Source organism: Ochotona curzoniae, unplaced genomic scaffold (assembly GCF_017591425.1).
Source record: "Ochotona curzoniae isolate NIBS_2020 unplaced genomic scaffold, NIBS_Ocur_1.0 contig_1071, whole genome shotgun sequence".
Taxonomy (NCBI): Eukaryota; Metazoa; Chordata; class Mammalia; order Lagomorpha; family Ochotonidae; genus Ochotona; species Ochotona curzoniae.
The window spans coordinates 14,484,013-14,497,500 of NW_024464939.1; the positions used below are offsets into that span (position 1 = coordinate 14,484,013).

General features: G+C 38.0%; 1 protein-coding gene across 1 annotated transcript in view; it reads right to left on the reverse strand.

Moving 5' to 3' along the window:
- ZFHX4 (zinc finger homeobox 4) overlaps positions 1-13,488 on the reverse strand; it is a 198,983-nt gene that overhangs the window by 158,099 nt on the left and 27,396 nt on the right. The gene's annotated exons all lie outside the window — the stretch shown is intronic.

Sequence of the window (13,488 nt, forward strand, 5' to 3'; positions counted from 1 at the left end):
CAGTTTTGAGTAGACTGCAGTTCCCACTGGTGAAAGTGGGGAGGAGATGTGGTGGGCAGGGTTGGGCTGGGCTAGAGCATCCACTGGCTTATGTAAGAAATGGTACTAGAAATAAAGCTGACCCAGCAGTTGTATCTACTTGTATGTGTATAGGCTGATGTGGGATATGAATTGAGTTGGACACTGTACTGACAAACGCACATGAGAGTCAGGTCTGGGATCACTTCAAATGAGGTTTCTTTGGGGGGATATTCCCAACTGAACCTCTCGACACAGAACTACAATCATGGGAAGAATTGCAGGACCTATTGTTTGACCGTGGAGTGCATGTGTCAGAACTGGGTCTTCTTGGTGGCTTAGACAGAGCAGTGGACAGCATATCCAGATGCTCATGAAGGATATAGCAGTCCACTGGGGCCTGCAGAGGACATCTGGTACCATGGCAGAGGAAGGAGGGCAGAACAAATTTGTCAACTACCCCAATCCGGTGTTGACAGCATATATCTGGGCTAATGGAGACTCTGAGTTGGATCATGTCAGCCAATGGACCTTAGAGGGATTTTCTCATCCTCTATTGACAGCATTTAACAATTATCAAAACCATCTGAGTGGAAGCCTCAGCGTATGCTTCACATTGGGAACCCTGGGATGACATCGGGTGGCTGTTCCTCATCCCTGGGTACTGAGAAAGTTGGGAGACTGGGTTTGTCATCTCCCCATCTCCCACCGCTTCCCCCGGGCACAGAAAAAAGAAAAAGAAACTTTGGAAACAATGATCTCACCTAATTTCCCCCAATCCTCAACATTTCCCACCCTGATTAACTATGTAAAATCATTAAAGTTATATTTATATATTAAAAAGAAAAAATACAGTGATATTTATCCTCCCTTAATAAGAAGTTTTCTCCCTTTTAAAGTATTGTATAATGTAAATTCACTGAATGTTCTAAAGATTTCTCCCAATGATTGAATTAACTCCCATTTTAGCACGTTAATCTTCAAACACACAGAAAAAGAAATAAAACACCTCTTAACAGGTGTAAAGTTTGGGAATGTTTTTTACCTTTCCTCTGTCTCTGATGCCACCTGCTCTTTCAGTCCATGCTAAGTGTGGAAAACAATTTGATGTGAAGGGATGCCTTTCACACTGACGCTTCATCAGAAGTCATGTCAATTACACTTGCTCCCTGGTTCCCTTCAATTGAACAATGAATAATTTGGGGCCCTCAGGACATTTTTTTAGTGTTATTCTCCAGCTTGACAACTAGATAGCTAGAAATATTTAGTGTCTTTGAAAGATACTGCACATTATAGCTACACACATCTACTACAGTTATATCAAGCTTGCATTTCAAAACGAAGACTTCTTGGTTTGCAGCAAAAGGAAACTTTCATTAATACATGTGATTCACTGTAGCAATGTCAATGACTGATGACTGACTTCTTTTTTCATTTTTTTTTCTTCTTAGGCTCAGATAGCTGTCCAAAAATGCAGGGCACCATCAAATGTTGCACTTTAATTAATATAAACAGTTCTTTTTTCAAAGGCAGGGTGCCAGAGAGAGAAGGAGAGGATACAGAGACAGAAAAATATTTTATTCACTATTCATCCTTCTAAGGAATCACAGCAGCCAAGTCTTGGCTAGGCCAAAGCCAAAAGCCATGAATATTATCCTGGTTTCCCAGATGGGTGCAATGTTCCAAGTCACTGGAACATGTTCCACTGCCTTCCCAGGTATCATAGCATGGAGTTGGATCAAAAGAAGCATAGAAGTCAGGACTTGAACAAGGACAGAATTACTGGCTTAACCCACCACACCACAATGCCAGTCCTCACTGTAGTAAGACTTCAGGATGCAGAGAATCAATAACAAAATTCTGAGCAAAGAGAGTACATTAGCAACGTAAATTGAAACTCCCTAGTTTCTTTGAATTCTAAAATGGATCAAAGTACATAGCAAAAGATAAAAGTTTAAAATCACAAATAATAATTCAAAACAAGATAATTTTAAGAATTCTAAGGAGCGAATGAATAGAACTTCCTCCAGAGGCTAGAGTCATGCCAGGGAAAAGGAGGAGAGAACCCAATTATGGGCAATGAGTGGACAGTGCTTTGGTTGTTCTAGTGTAGTAAGTTAAATGCTTAGGGAGGCCCATGCCCTATTTCAGGTCAACAGGGTACCATTTACTACATTACTGCTGAGCTACCCTGATGGCCCAAATGAATTAATACAGCTTCCAAAGGTGCTTTACTTGCAAGCAGTGAAAGCTCAGGCCCTACATGTAATAAATATTCTATTAGTCCTTTCCGTTTAATACACCAAACACCTAAACATGCCAGTAAAAAGTTTTTTTCTTCAAATTTAAGAATGGTGTGGTGACAGAAAAGGCATGGGTAATAATTTTAAGTAGCAGCTTCTCTGTCTAGCTCCAAGACAACCCATTGGGTTTGGGTTTTTCATTTTAGTAGATTGCATTCAAACGTGTGAATCCCTTGGCGGGCTTTTACTGCATACAATGTGTTTAATCAGATCCGCTAGCTTGAAGGAATAAAAGTGAATTCCAAAATGAGTAAGCCCTAGAAAACATTGCAAAATTTGCTTCTGCAGCTCCCAGCCTTTCTCCTCTCTTAGAATATCCTTCTCTTCATGACCTGAAACACAGTAATTTTTCTTGCTAACACAGCAACTTAGTCCAGGGCATGAGTTGAGAAGAAGCCAGGGTGAAAATTTCAGCAGGGATTCATATAGTTTGTGAAGGATTTGAATGAAGAGTTTTTTTTTTTTTCTGAATTTGTTTCCTCAACTGTCAAAGGAGGAATAATAACCCACACTCACTAAGAACAGCATTAAAATAATTTGTAAAAAGTCTTTAACTCACTGTAAGTTCTGTCAGTATAGAAGAGTACCTCAAGATGTTTGTGGTAACTGGAAAGAAAAGGTATTTATTTCTTTTTGGTGCAAAGAAAAATGTCAAATTCAAGCATAGTGTTTTCATAGCATGCAATTCCATGAACTTTTAGAAGTTCCCTTGAATGATCTTTCGTCAAGAATTGGTCCCACGGAGACAATGCTGTGGCCAACCATGTTATCATTGCCTCAAGGACTGGCTTCCCACACAAGCACCGGGTTGAGTCCCAGCTGCTCCATTTCTGAGTCACTTCCCTTCTGATGCACCTGGGAGGGCAGCTATGGACAGCCCGAGTCTTTGGGCCCCTGTATGCCTGGAGAAAACCTGAAGAAGCTTTTGGATTTTGGCTTTGATCTGGCATAGCCCCAGTCATTGTGGCCACTTAAGGAGTGAACCAGTGATGTAAGGTCACTTTCTTTGTCCTCCCCTCTCTCTGTGTAATTCTTTCTGTTTTCTTTTTTTCAATATAAATACCATAAATATTCATGATATAAAAAGTAGCACCATTGTAAAAGGTAATAAATAAGTCAATTACCATAGGATTTCGCCAACTCAAATTACAGAAGATCGGGCATCAGAGGAAGGAATACGTTTGGTAAGGGTCTTCCCAATGCCCCTCAACTCACATACAAATATTCAACTGACCATAAATTTGATTCTTCCTGCCACAGGATGCATAGCCACAAAATAAACTATCAATATTTCAAAACATGAAAACTTTTCTCCTGGCAACCAAGGCTGCTGTCTCTTGGTAGTGGAACCTGTAGAACTTTCCCAGGCTGGTTCGTGCTAAGAGCCAAGTCCCGAAGCTTCACTTTTAAGGTAGTCTTCCTAACGCCAACTCTAAGTTGAAGACAGTTGAGTGCATACCCTAGAAAAACGAAGACATCCCGTTTGTTTGAAGTGTTGTATTTCACCATGGATCCACACATAAGGTGGCAACCCAAAAACTTAAAGAGGATGGATGATACGACTGACTCTGGGGCAGCCAACGGCCAGTTAAAGCCCAGCCTGCCTAACAGGAAATGTTACATGGTCTCCTGCAAGCTGGACAGTAATTTCAATTCTTATTGGGAACAGCTAGGTGGCCCATTGAGTACCCATATGTACTGCCAATGTTTCAGTTACTTGGGGACAAGTTGGGTTGCCAACCCTAAGTCCCAATTCCTATATCAGCCATCTTGACATCTGTGGTGTGAAGCGTGAAGGAACAATAATGGTGAATGCAGCAGCCGGAGCAGAGAGCTCTGACCTGGGGTAGATAGTGCATCCCGAGGACTACAAGGCTGTTGGGACAACTTCCCCCAAAATACTTGGATTTGATTTCACTTTTGATAATAGGGCCCTTGGGGAAAAAAAAAAAAAAACTTTGCACATGGCTTCCCCTGTGCTTCATGTGGCTATTGTGATCATGCAGTTGGATGGTTTTCAAACATTGTTGTTCTCCAGATGATGAAATCTGGAAGAACTGAGATATATGCAGCTGTCTCCTCCTGTAACTGTACTCATTCACTTCTCCCAGGCCCATCCCCAGAGAATATCATCTATCAAAAACTGTGCAGAAAGTGGTTCATCTTCACCACTGGCAAGATCTCTGCTAGAGCATCCAGAAGGACCTGCTGAAAAGGTTCTCAGAAGGTATGATGCAGTAGCATGGATATATCAGTGTAGTCTTTTAAATCATCACTGCATGATCTGGATAATTGCTTCACTTTTTTTCTTTTTGCCATTTAGTAAAAATACATAGTGCCTATATTATGTAGAATTACTCACTGTAAAGATAGATTTGCATAATAAAAATACATTCAGACATAATGTAGAAAGAGGATGTTTCATGTAATTGTTTTTTAAGACTTTTATTTTCCAGACTTTTAAAAAAGTATTTATTTTTATTAGAAAGAGAGATTTACAGAGATGAGATGCAGAGAGAAAGATCTTCCATCCACTGGTGCACACCGCAAATGACAGTAATGGCTGGAAGTGAGTCAGGAGCTGTTTCATGCCTCCTAGGTGGGTGCAGAATCCCAAGACTTTCAGTCATCTTCCTCTGCTTTCTCAGGGTGTAAGCAGGGAGATGGATGGGAAATGGAGCAGCTAGGACATGAACTAGTGTCCATGTAGCATCTTGGCTCTTGCAAGGTGAGGATTAGTCAGTTGAGTGAGTGCTCTGAGCCCTCACTGACTGTTAAGATGCCCACGTCTCATGTCAGATTGTCACATGACTTTGACCCCTGACCCTGGCTCCTGTTTCCTGCCTCCTACTATGGCACATATAACCTGAGAGCTACTGTTGCACAGTCTTGGGTTCCTGCCACCCACATGAGAGTTACGGATCATACTTCTGGTGCCTGGATTCAGCCTGGCCCAGCACTGTGCTTTCATGGACATTTAGGGGAATAAAACAGAGTCGAGATTGAAATCCTTCCTTCTCTCACTCTCCAATTTCTCTTTCTCTCTCCTTCCTCTCAATTAGTAAATAAATAAAATTTTACTGCACACAAAAAAGAAAACACTTTCTTCATAAATTGACAGTAATATGTATATTTGGATGGACCAATGGCTCATTCTTTTCTACCCTCAGTCCTGCATTCCACTAATTTTATATCAACAGTTATTCAGAAACATGCCATTTTTCACCCGTAAACCTCTTCTGCACTAATGAAAAATCGCATGATGGAAAATTATGACCCTAACGCTTTCTCCTTAAAAAACAGGAGAAGGTGTCTCTTCTTATTATTCAATACTTCCAATGAAAGAAAGACTTTAAGAAAAACTGAATCAAAAGGGGATAGTATATCTATGCTTTCATAGTTGCATGTGCACATTTAATATATATCAGAATTACTTTCAGAAAATGTCATTTTCCTTAAAGGCAGGAAAAATAAAACATTTAGTAAATGAATATAAAAACAAAATGAAATAAAATACTACCTAGCACTTTCTATGTAACACATGGGTAGCAAGCATCTTCATGTTCCAACTAACAGAAAAACTCTATTTTGCCTTCAAATCCCACTTTGCCACAACTCTTGTAAACTAACCTATAAAGTCCTGCTGTGCAATAGGACAACAAGAGAAAGTCAGATCATACAAGTGATACTATGCCATGACTCAGAAGACAAGACCTGCCTACTCATTTGTGGAGAAGACTAGCCATTTGTGGGGGAAAGTTCATGAAAAATTAAGTGGCTGGGTCTATGGATTTACTGCTTAATTAACGTCCCTGACATCTCATCCCCAAATATAACCTATATTTTGGACAGCAGAATGAATCTGAAAGCATTATCCTCTTAAGAGTAGCTTCTCTCTTTGAGTAACTCTTCAGAAAGATGATTTATCTCCCACCACCAGAATGAGACCCAATATGACACAGTATGTGCTTATTGGAAATCAAAATTGGGAAATTTCCTTATGGCTATAGAACTCTATGCTTCCATTATTGCCCTCCTACTTTTTGAATAAATAATACCCTTCCATGCTGTCCTGAAACATACTGATAATTACGAGGGGTTGAGGGGTCCCTTTCAAGCCTTGAATTATCTGAATAAAGAACAAATCTCCACATCTAATTGAACACAGCCTGAGCATAGGCTCAGACTCAAAGCAAACTCGGTAAAGCATTTCCAGTAGAACTTAGGCAGGCCAGATGTTCTGGAAGCCGAACCGCGGTCATTATACACATGACAGCTCCTCCTCATTCCACACTGGGGCCAAGACCCTTTCAGCAGTGTGAGGCCTGGTTAACATATGACTTTGGCTGCACTACTGCATGGCATCCAGGCACCCATTTGAACATTTTAGCAGTTTCAACAAGCTCTACTGATGGGACGCTGCAAGCCAAAGAAACGCAAGAGATGACACATCCTTCCACATTACCTGCATGATTCAGGGTGCTAACAAGGAAGGTCTTCATGAATGTTGGTTATAACATATTTATATTTCACAAAACAGAATGAGCGTATACAAAATTAATGTGTGTGTAAATCATGAAATATGATTTGACATGTTTCTTCGGGGATAACACTGAATTCCTGACTTTGTTTTTGATGTAGGGTGTGATAGCTTAAGTGTGTGTGTGTAGCATGCTATCAAAATCTGACCCTTAATATAACCATGCTTCCTCCTCAATCACTAGAAATTTATCCAAATTAAGCATTTATTTTAAAAGTGAATTCTGAAAAATGTATTCCTTTGTGATACACCAGTCTATTTTGTATAAAAATGTGTTCCTCTTAAGTAAAGAAATGCCAATTTTCTCTGTGGAATAACGAGTAATCTTGTAACATGGGGTATCTCTATAAAGTGAAAGTCCAGGTGGGATAAAATATGAAAGAAATCAGAGAGGAAGAGAATATCGTTGTGCCTGATGGGTAGGGAGACAGTAGCTTCAGTTAAAGCAAAGCATATGGAAAATAACAGAAGTTTCCAAAGACAGAGCATGATTTCTTTAAAGTTTGCGTTTGATGAAGTCTTGCACATTAAAAATCATCTTTTCTATCATTACATGATAGAAATAACTTGCAAATGTCTTGTATAAGTCTTTTGTTTACATAAAACCTTTTTAAAAAGTTTATTTAGAACAGGGATTGTGATGTAGCTGATTTTCTCTACCTGCCATGGGCACAGGTTCATGTCCTGGCTGCGGCTCGATTTCAGATATAGCCCACTGCGTATGACTTGGGAAAGCACTAGAGGTTTGTCCAAGTTCTTGTACCCTTGTACCCATGTGGGCTATCCAGTAGGAACTCCTAGCTCCTGGCTTCAGATATGTCCAGCTCTGATCTTGAGGTCATGTGGGGAGTAAAGCAGCAAATGGAATATCTCTCTTCTCCTCTTCTCTCTCTCTCTCTCTCAATCTCCCTTTTGCAACTCTGTCTTTCAATTAACAATAACATAAATCTTCTTTAAAAAGTTTACTTATTGGGTGCAACACAATGACTCAATGGCTAAATCCTCATCTTGAAAGTGCCAAGATCCCATACAGGTACCAGTTCATGTCCTGGCTGCTCCACTTTCCACCCAGCTCCATACTTCAGTCTTGGGAAAGCAGAGCAGGATGGTGCAAAGCCTTGGGACTTTGCACCCATGTGGAGAGACCTGGAAGAGACTCCTGGCTCCTGGTTTCAGATCAGCTCAGCACTGGCCTTTGTAACCATTTGGGAAATGAACCATTGGATGGAAGATCTTTCTGTTTCTCCTTCTTTCTATAAACCTGATCTGTGTTTCCAACTATCCAATAAAATTAAAAAATAATAATATAATAATAATTTAAATATTTTTAAAGTCTATTTATCTAAATGCAAAATGACAGAAACAAATAATCTGGCTCACTATGCAAACGCCCACAGTGATGAGGACTGGGATGGGCCAATGCCAGCAGTCAGTTCTCCCACATGATGGCAGGAACCAAACTGTCCAGCCCATCACTATTGCCTGTCAGGACTGCGTTATCTGGAGTCAGATGCAAAAGTACCAAACTCAGGTACTCCAGGATGGGATGCAGGAGGATTTACCACTGGGCTAAATATATACCAATCTAGATATGCATCTGCTTATCTATCTACCTACCTACCTACCCACCTACCTATCTACCTACCTGTATTTTAATAGCTCCTCTACCACAATTTTATGGTGGATAGAGACTTCTCAGCTCACATTGTAACATGTTCCTTCCCACACAAATGCATGAATGAATCCAGAAAGTTTCTATTTGTTCTGATGCAGACATGTTACCATACCAGGCTATGTTTCAGCAAATGCCAAACCTCAAAACCTAAGCAGACACAGTCTTGCCAATTACATAGTGATCTGAAAGCACCAGTGATTTATTAGTGGCTGTTAGTTAACCAACTGCTCTTTATGATCTGTGTTTATTAGTTACAAGTATTATGCAAGCACACATTGTTCTACTACAGAAACTGTTTTTTTCCAGCCTTTGCCTTGTCTTTTTATATGACACTACAATACAAATAATTTGAATTGCGATTACCTTTTCAAACAAATCTTGAAACTAGAATTAAATTTCATACCACATTTCAACCTTGAAATGAACATAAATCTGAAACTAACAAAAAGTGCAAAAATTTCCATATTCAGGTTAATGTTAAGTAACAAAAAAATAACTCTTCTTTATCTTTGGAAATAGCATTCTTCATCACTCAAATGACTAGAATAAGAATCAGAAGACCCTGTTTTGTTGTCTTTGAGAAACATGCGTATTCCAATTTCCTTCTGCACAATGGCTTTTATGCAAATGTGAGCCACACTATCGCCTGACCTCTTTTACCATCACACCAGGACAATGACAGTTCAATAATTGAAATGGTACATATCTGGTATATTTTATTTTATACTGTGAAGTCGAACTCTGGCCTATTGAAATGAAAATATCTGTGACTCTTTGTTAACTTCCAACTGCTCAGCTTATTATTTCCTACTAGTAAAACAGCAAAAGAAACAAAAAGCCAGGTAAAGCTAATTATTCCATGTTCCTGCTTCCTTTTCACGGGCTTCTCGCAGTATACCTCCTTGGCTTTTCCTCTGCAACCCTCCCCCACGCCTTGATTTTAGTTCTTAACCCGGATTCTTTCATCCAGAACATGGATAATGAGAAAACCCCCAAAAAAATGCTCCTTGGGGGAATGTTACACTAGAAGTTACCTAGGACTAAATCCCACGTGTGTTTCTCTGCTCACCATAGAGACAAGTGATTTGTTCACTGCTCTCAGCCAATTTGAAATCCAAATATGAAAACAGCATTGTGGAATTCAGACAGACTACTCGCTACCAGCAGATGCAGGAAGGGGGAAAAAAAAAAACCTAGTATAATTAAGCTTTTGACTTTGAACCAACAAAGCAGAGAACACCTCACTTAAAAATACAAACAATACTGGAAGAACAGCTGAAGTGCAGGTGCAGCAAGAGCGTGTGTATGCACTGCATGGAGTGACAGATCAACCAATCAGCTGGCCAGGAAAAGCTTGGCCACACTGAGCCAGGAACAAACTAAACTGTAAATCTGAAATATTGCCAAGATCTTACTTGTTCTTCCTCAGTTAGAAGGAGTAGTGCTAAATGGTTTTCATTATGTCTTTTTACCAGGCTCTTTAGAAAAAGATTGGGATCATTTATGGATAGAGAAAATTACAATGCATTTTTTAAAGTGAGATTTCTTTAATACATTTGTCAATTTATTTCTTAGGCCATTAATCATGAGATGAATACTTATTGAGGACCCACTATGTGAATAACGATTAACTAAAATTTGTAAAGAATGTAATAGTATGAAATCAAGAAAACAATTATGACATTGGCTTCCTGAAAATCACTGCCATATTTATGGCCAGTTAGTGCTATCTGTGAACTAAGTTTATGTTAACTGTACTTTAAACATATATTCATACATTCAAAGCAAAGGTCATGCACAATCTGTACTTTCAACTTATTGTTTTATTTTCCTGAGTCAATTTTCTTTCATCTTTAAAATTTCTGGAGCAAAAAAAAAAAAAAAAAAAATTAAACCTTTATACTATTTAGCAGATTCTCATTTAAAGAAATGCCAAAGATTTTTCTCAACAATAACAAAATTCTTTTAAAAAAAATCTTAGGAAAAAATAGCACAGCCAAAAAATGAATGCAGCTTTGTTTGTTTTTGCAGTCATCATTTAGCAATAGACATAAAGGTATTTTTTTTTTTTGTAGACCATATGGAAAGATCATCAACACGATCTGCCTCTGGGTTCCTTGCCAAAATACCATAACCCACAGTCTTCTACCTTAAACATAAAAGGAAAGGTGTTGTTCTGGTCAAATAAAGAAATAATTTTTACTAGCATATGTCTAATGTTAAAGCTGCCTAAATCCTGCCAAATACATTAAAACAACATCTGTAAAACAGATTTTCATTAAACTGATCAGTTTAAAGCTAAGCAGCTAGGCAGATGATGCTTTTAAACTAACCCTTAACCTTTAACATTTAACCTCCTACAACTAGTTTAAGGACACACAGTTCCTTTAGGTAAGTCTGCTTTGGTTTGACAACACAAGAGGAAACGTGGTCTAGTCAAACAGAAATGACACATTACAACATTCAGAGTGTTATGAATCAATATGTTGTCAATAGTGAGAAAAGCTGTTTTCTTGTAACTCTGTGTTTGTCTTACAACTGCTAACTTGTCAGTTTCCTCTAATCGCTAAATAATTCACAATGCAAAATGATGTAAATTAAACTCCTAGTGAAAATAAATTTTATATAAGAGATTATTGTCCAGTCATTAACTCAGATTATTTTAAGTCTAATTTTAATATTTCAGCCATATAATAAAACATCATTTTTTCTCAGGCCCAGGCCAATTTGCTAGGTTCTCATTTAAAAGCAATTAATGTTACTTGTGAACCAATTTTATTTTGCCGACACAAGTCGACTGAGCTTGCTAATATGCTCGTTACTGTGCGTGAAAATCCTTTATTTCTGACTCATAGAAACACAGTTTCTGAAATTGGTTTAGAATCGTATCTCCAACACATTGCTACCCTGGGATATTTTTCTAGTTATTGGTAAAAATAATGAATGCCCCTTGAAGGACAATACAAAGGAACGCAGCTGAACTGTTGAACAATAAGTTTCAATAAATACTTCAAACTTTTTCTTTGATCTTTTAATTCAAAATAAGTTTATTCAAAGTAATTTCAGGTCTGTTGGCTAGCTATATTTAAATGTTGCACTAAGCAGAAACACTTAGGTATTTTAGAAATAAACGACTAATGAACACATTTTAATATGATTTCTTAGAATGCTAAGAGTGCTGGTTAGGAAATCTAAAGTGTCATGCTCAGCCGTAACACTCTCTTTCTATTCATGTTCTTATTTCAGTTGGTTGGTATAAATTCAATGACAATATCCAACTCTCCATGAAACCAAACTTCAAGAGTAACTCTAGCATCCAGCAAGATCCTCTGCAAAGCAAGGTCCCCAATCCATGCTTATAGAACGACTAATTAAACACACACACACACACACACACCTATGCATGTTTAAATGATCCTCAAACAATTAAATAGCCTTTTCTAAGAAAATGAACAGTAACACCACTTTTCTTTGGGTTTTCACATGAGATTAATAAAATAGAAAAATTTGTACATTTATACTTTCTACTCATAACATGTTAAATTTAAAGTGTTAGAGAAGCTGTGTGAATATAAACACAGTTCATGAATATTCTATATGGCTCCCAGGGTCTAAATCTATTATTTATGCAAACTTAATGTTTATTTTTTTCTCGGAGGTATTCTGAAACTTTTAATAGGTCAGGTATCAACAGAAAAAAGTAGAAAATTGAACAGTTGTCAGCCGTTGCTGTAAAACCTATGAATTATAATACAATTAATCCTTTATATTACATGCTCAATACTGTCAACTTCAAAGATTTCCATCTTTCCTGCACTCCTCTCAGTCTGTGAGACCAAAACCTAATGCTTTCATTATTGATTCACACGGTGCCAATATCACAAGAACAATGTTACAAATTCTCACACTGAGTCTTTAGGTTTTCTGGCATGCTAGGACCATTTAGAATTTGAATTTCCTGAAACAGCTCATAGACAGAACCAAATTGAAACAATCCTGCACCTAGACAGTCATGACCTGCTCTTCCTGCTGTGCATGTGTGATTCTGAGCAGTCTTAGAAAAGCTATAGGTACTATAATTGCTGCTTGACTCTTGGTAGTATAGTTATCACTGGTTTCTAGTATAAATCAATAGATAACACTTGCAAAATGGATTTTGTAATCATATTTAGAGCTTGTTACAATGACTAATGGTTTGCAATATTTTCTGAATTTTAATATCCTCTACACAAAAAGAAGTTTTTAATAAGTTACCAAGTTATTCATCATAGAAATGAATATATTATATTTGTACATGAACTCCGACAATCAAGACAACCTACTAACAAACTGCAGAAAATACATTAATCAGTAATTAGGGTCTAGGAAAAGTCTAGACATGTTGTATAGTAAATGATGTTCATCATTTGTACATATTCATTGCATCTGTGTAGTTTTCCAGTCAAGATCAAAGTCTCCTAGCCATTTTGTAAGCATGTTTATCTATACCACACCCATTTAGGGGAATGAAAACATTACTACTTTGGTATATAGTTGTGTAAAAATCAAAACAACAATATAAAACTTGAATCCATTCTCACTGGATGCTAAGAAAGAAACGTGTGTGTGTGTGCGCGTGCGTGCGTGCGTGGGGAGGTGCACACTTTGGATTGTCCCAATTATTAATCAGACAGACGGTAATACATTCACCAAGTATAACACCATTTTTGCCTCTTGCTCTTTCTAATCTTTAACGACAGCCAAGAATAAGTAAGAAGAAAAACAATCAATGAGAAGTTTAGAAAATACTATTTTATGTATGACAATTCCTAAAAAAGTTCTTTTATTTGGGGGAAGCCAGTCCAGCAATCGTGGCTACCGAGACAGGTACGGACACAACATCAGCCAAGCCTCTTCAATGAATTCTCCAGGACAGTACGTTTCAGTACACTTTGCTGTACCTTAGCCTTCTG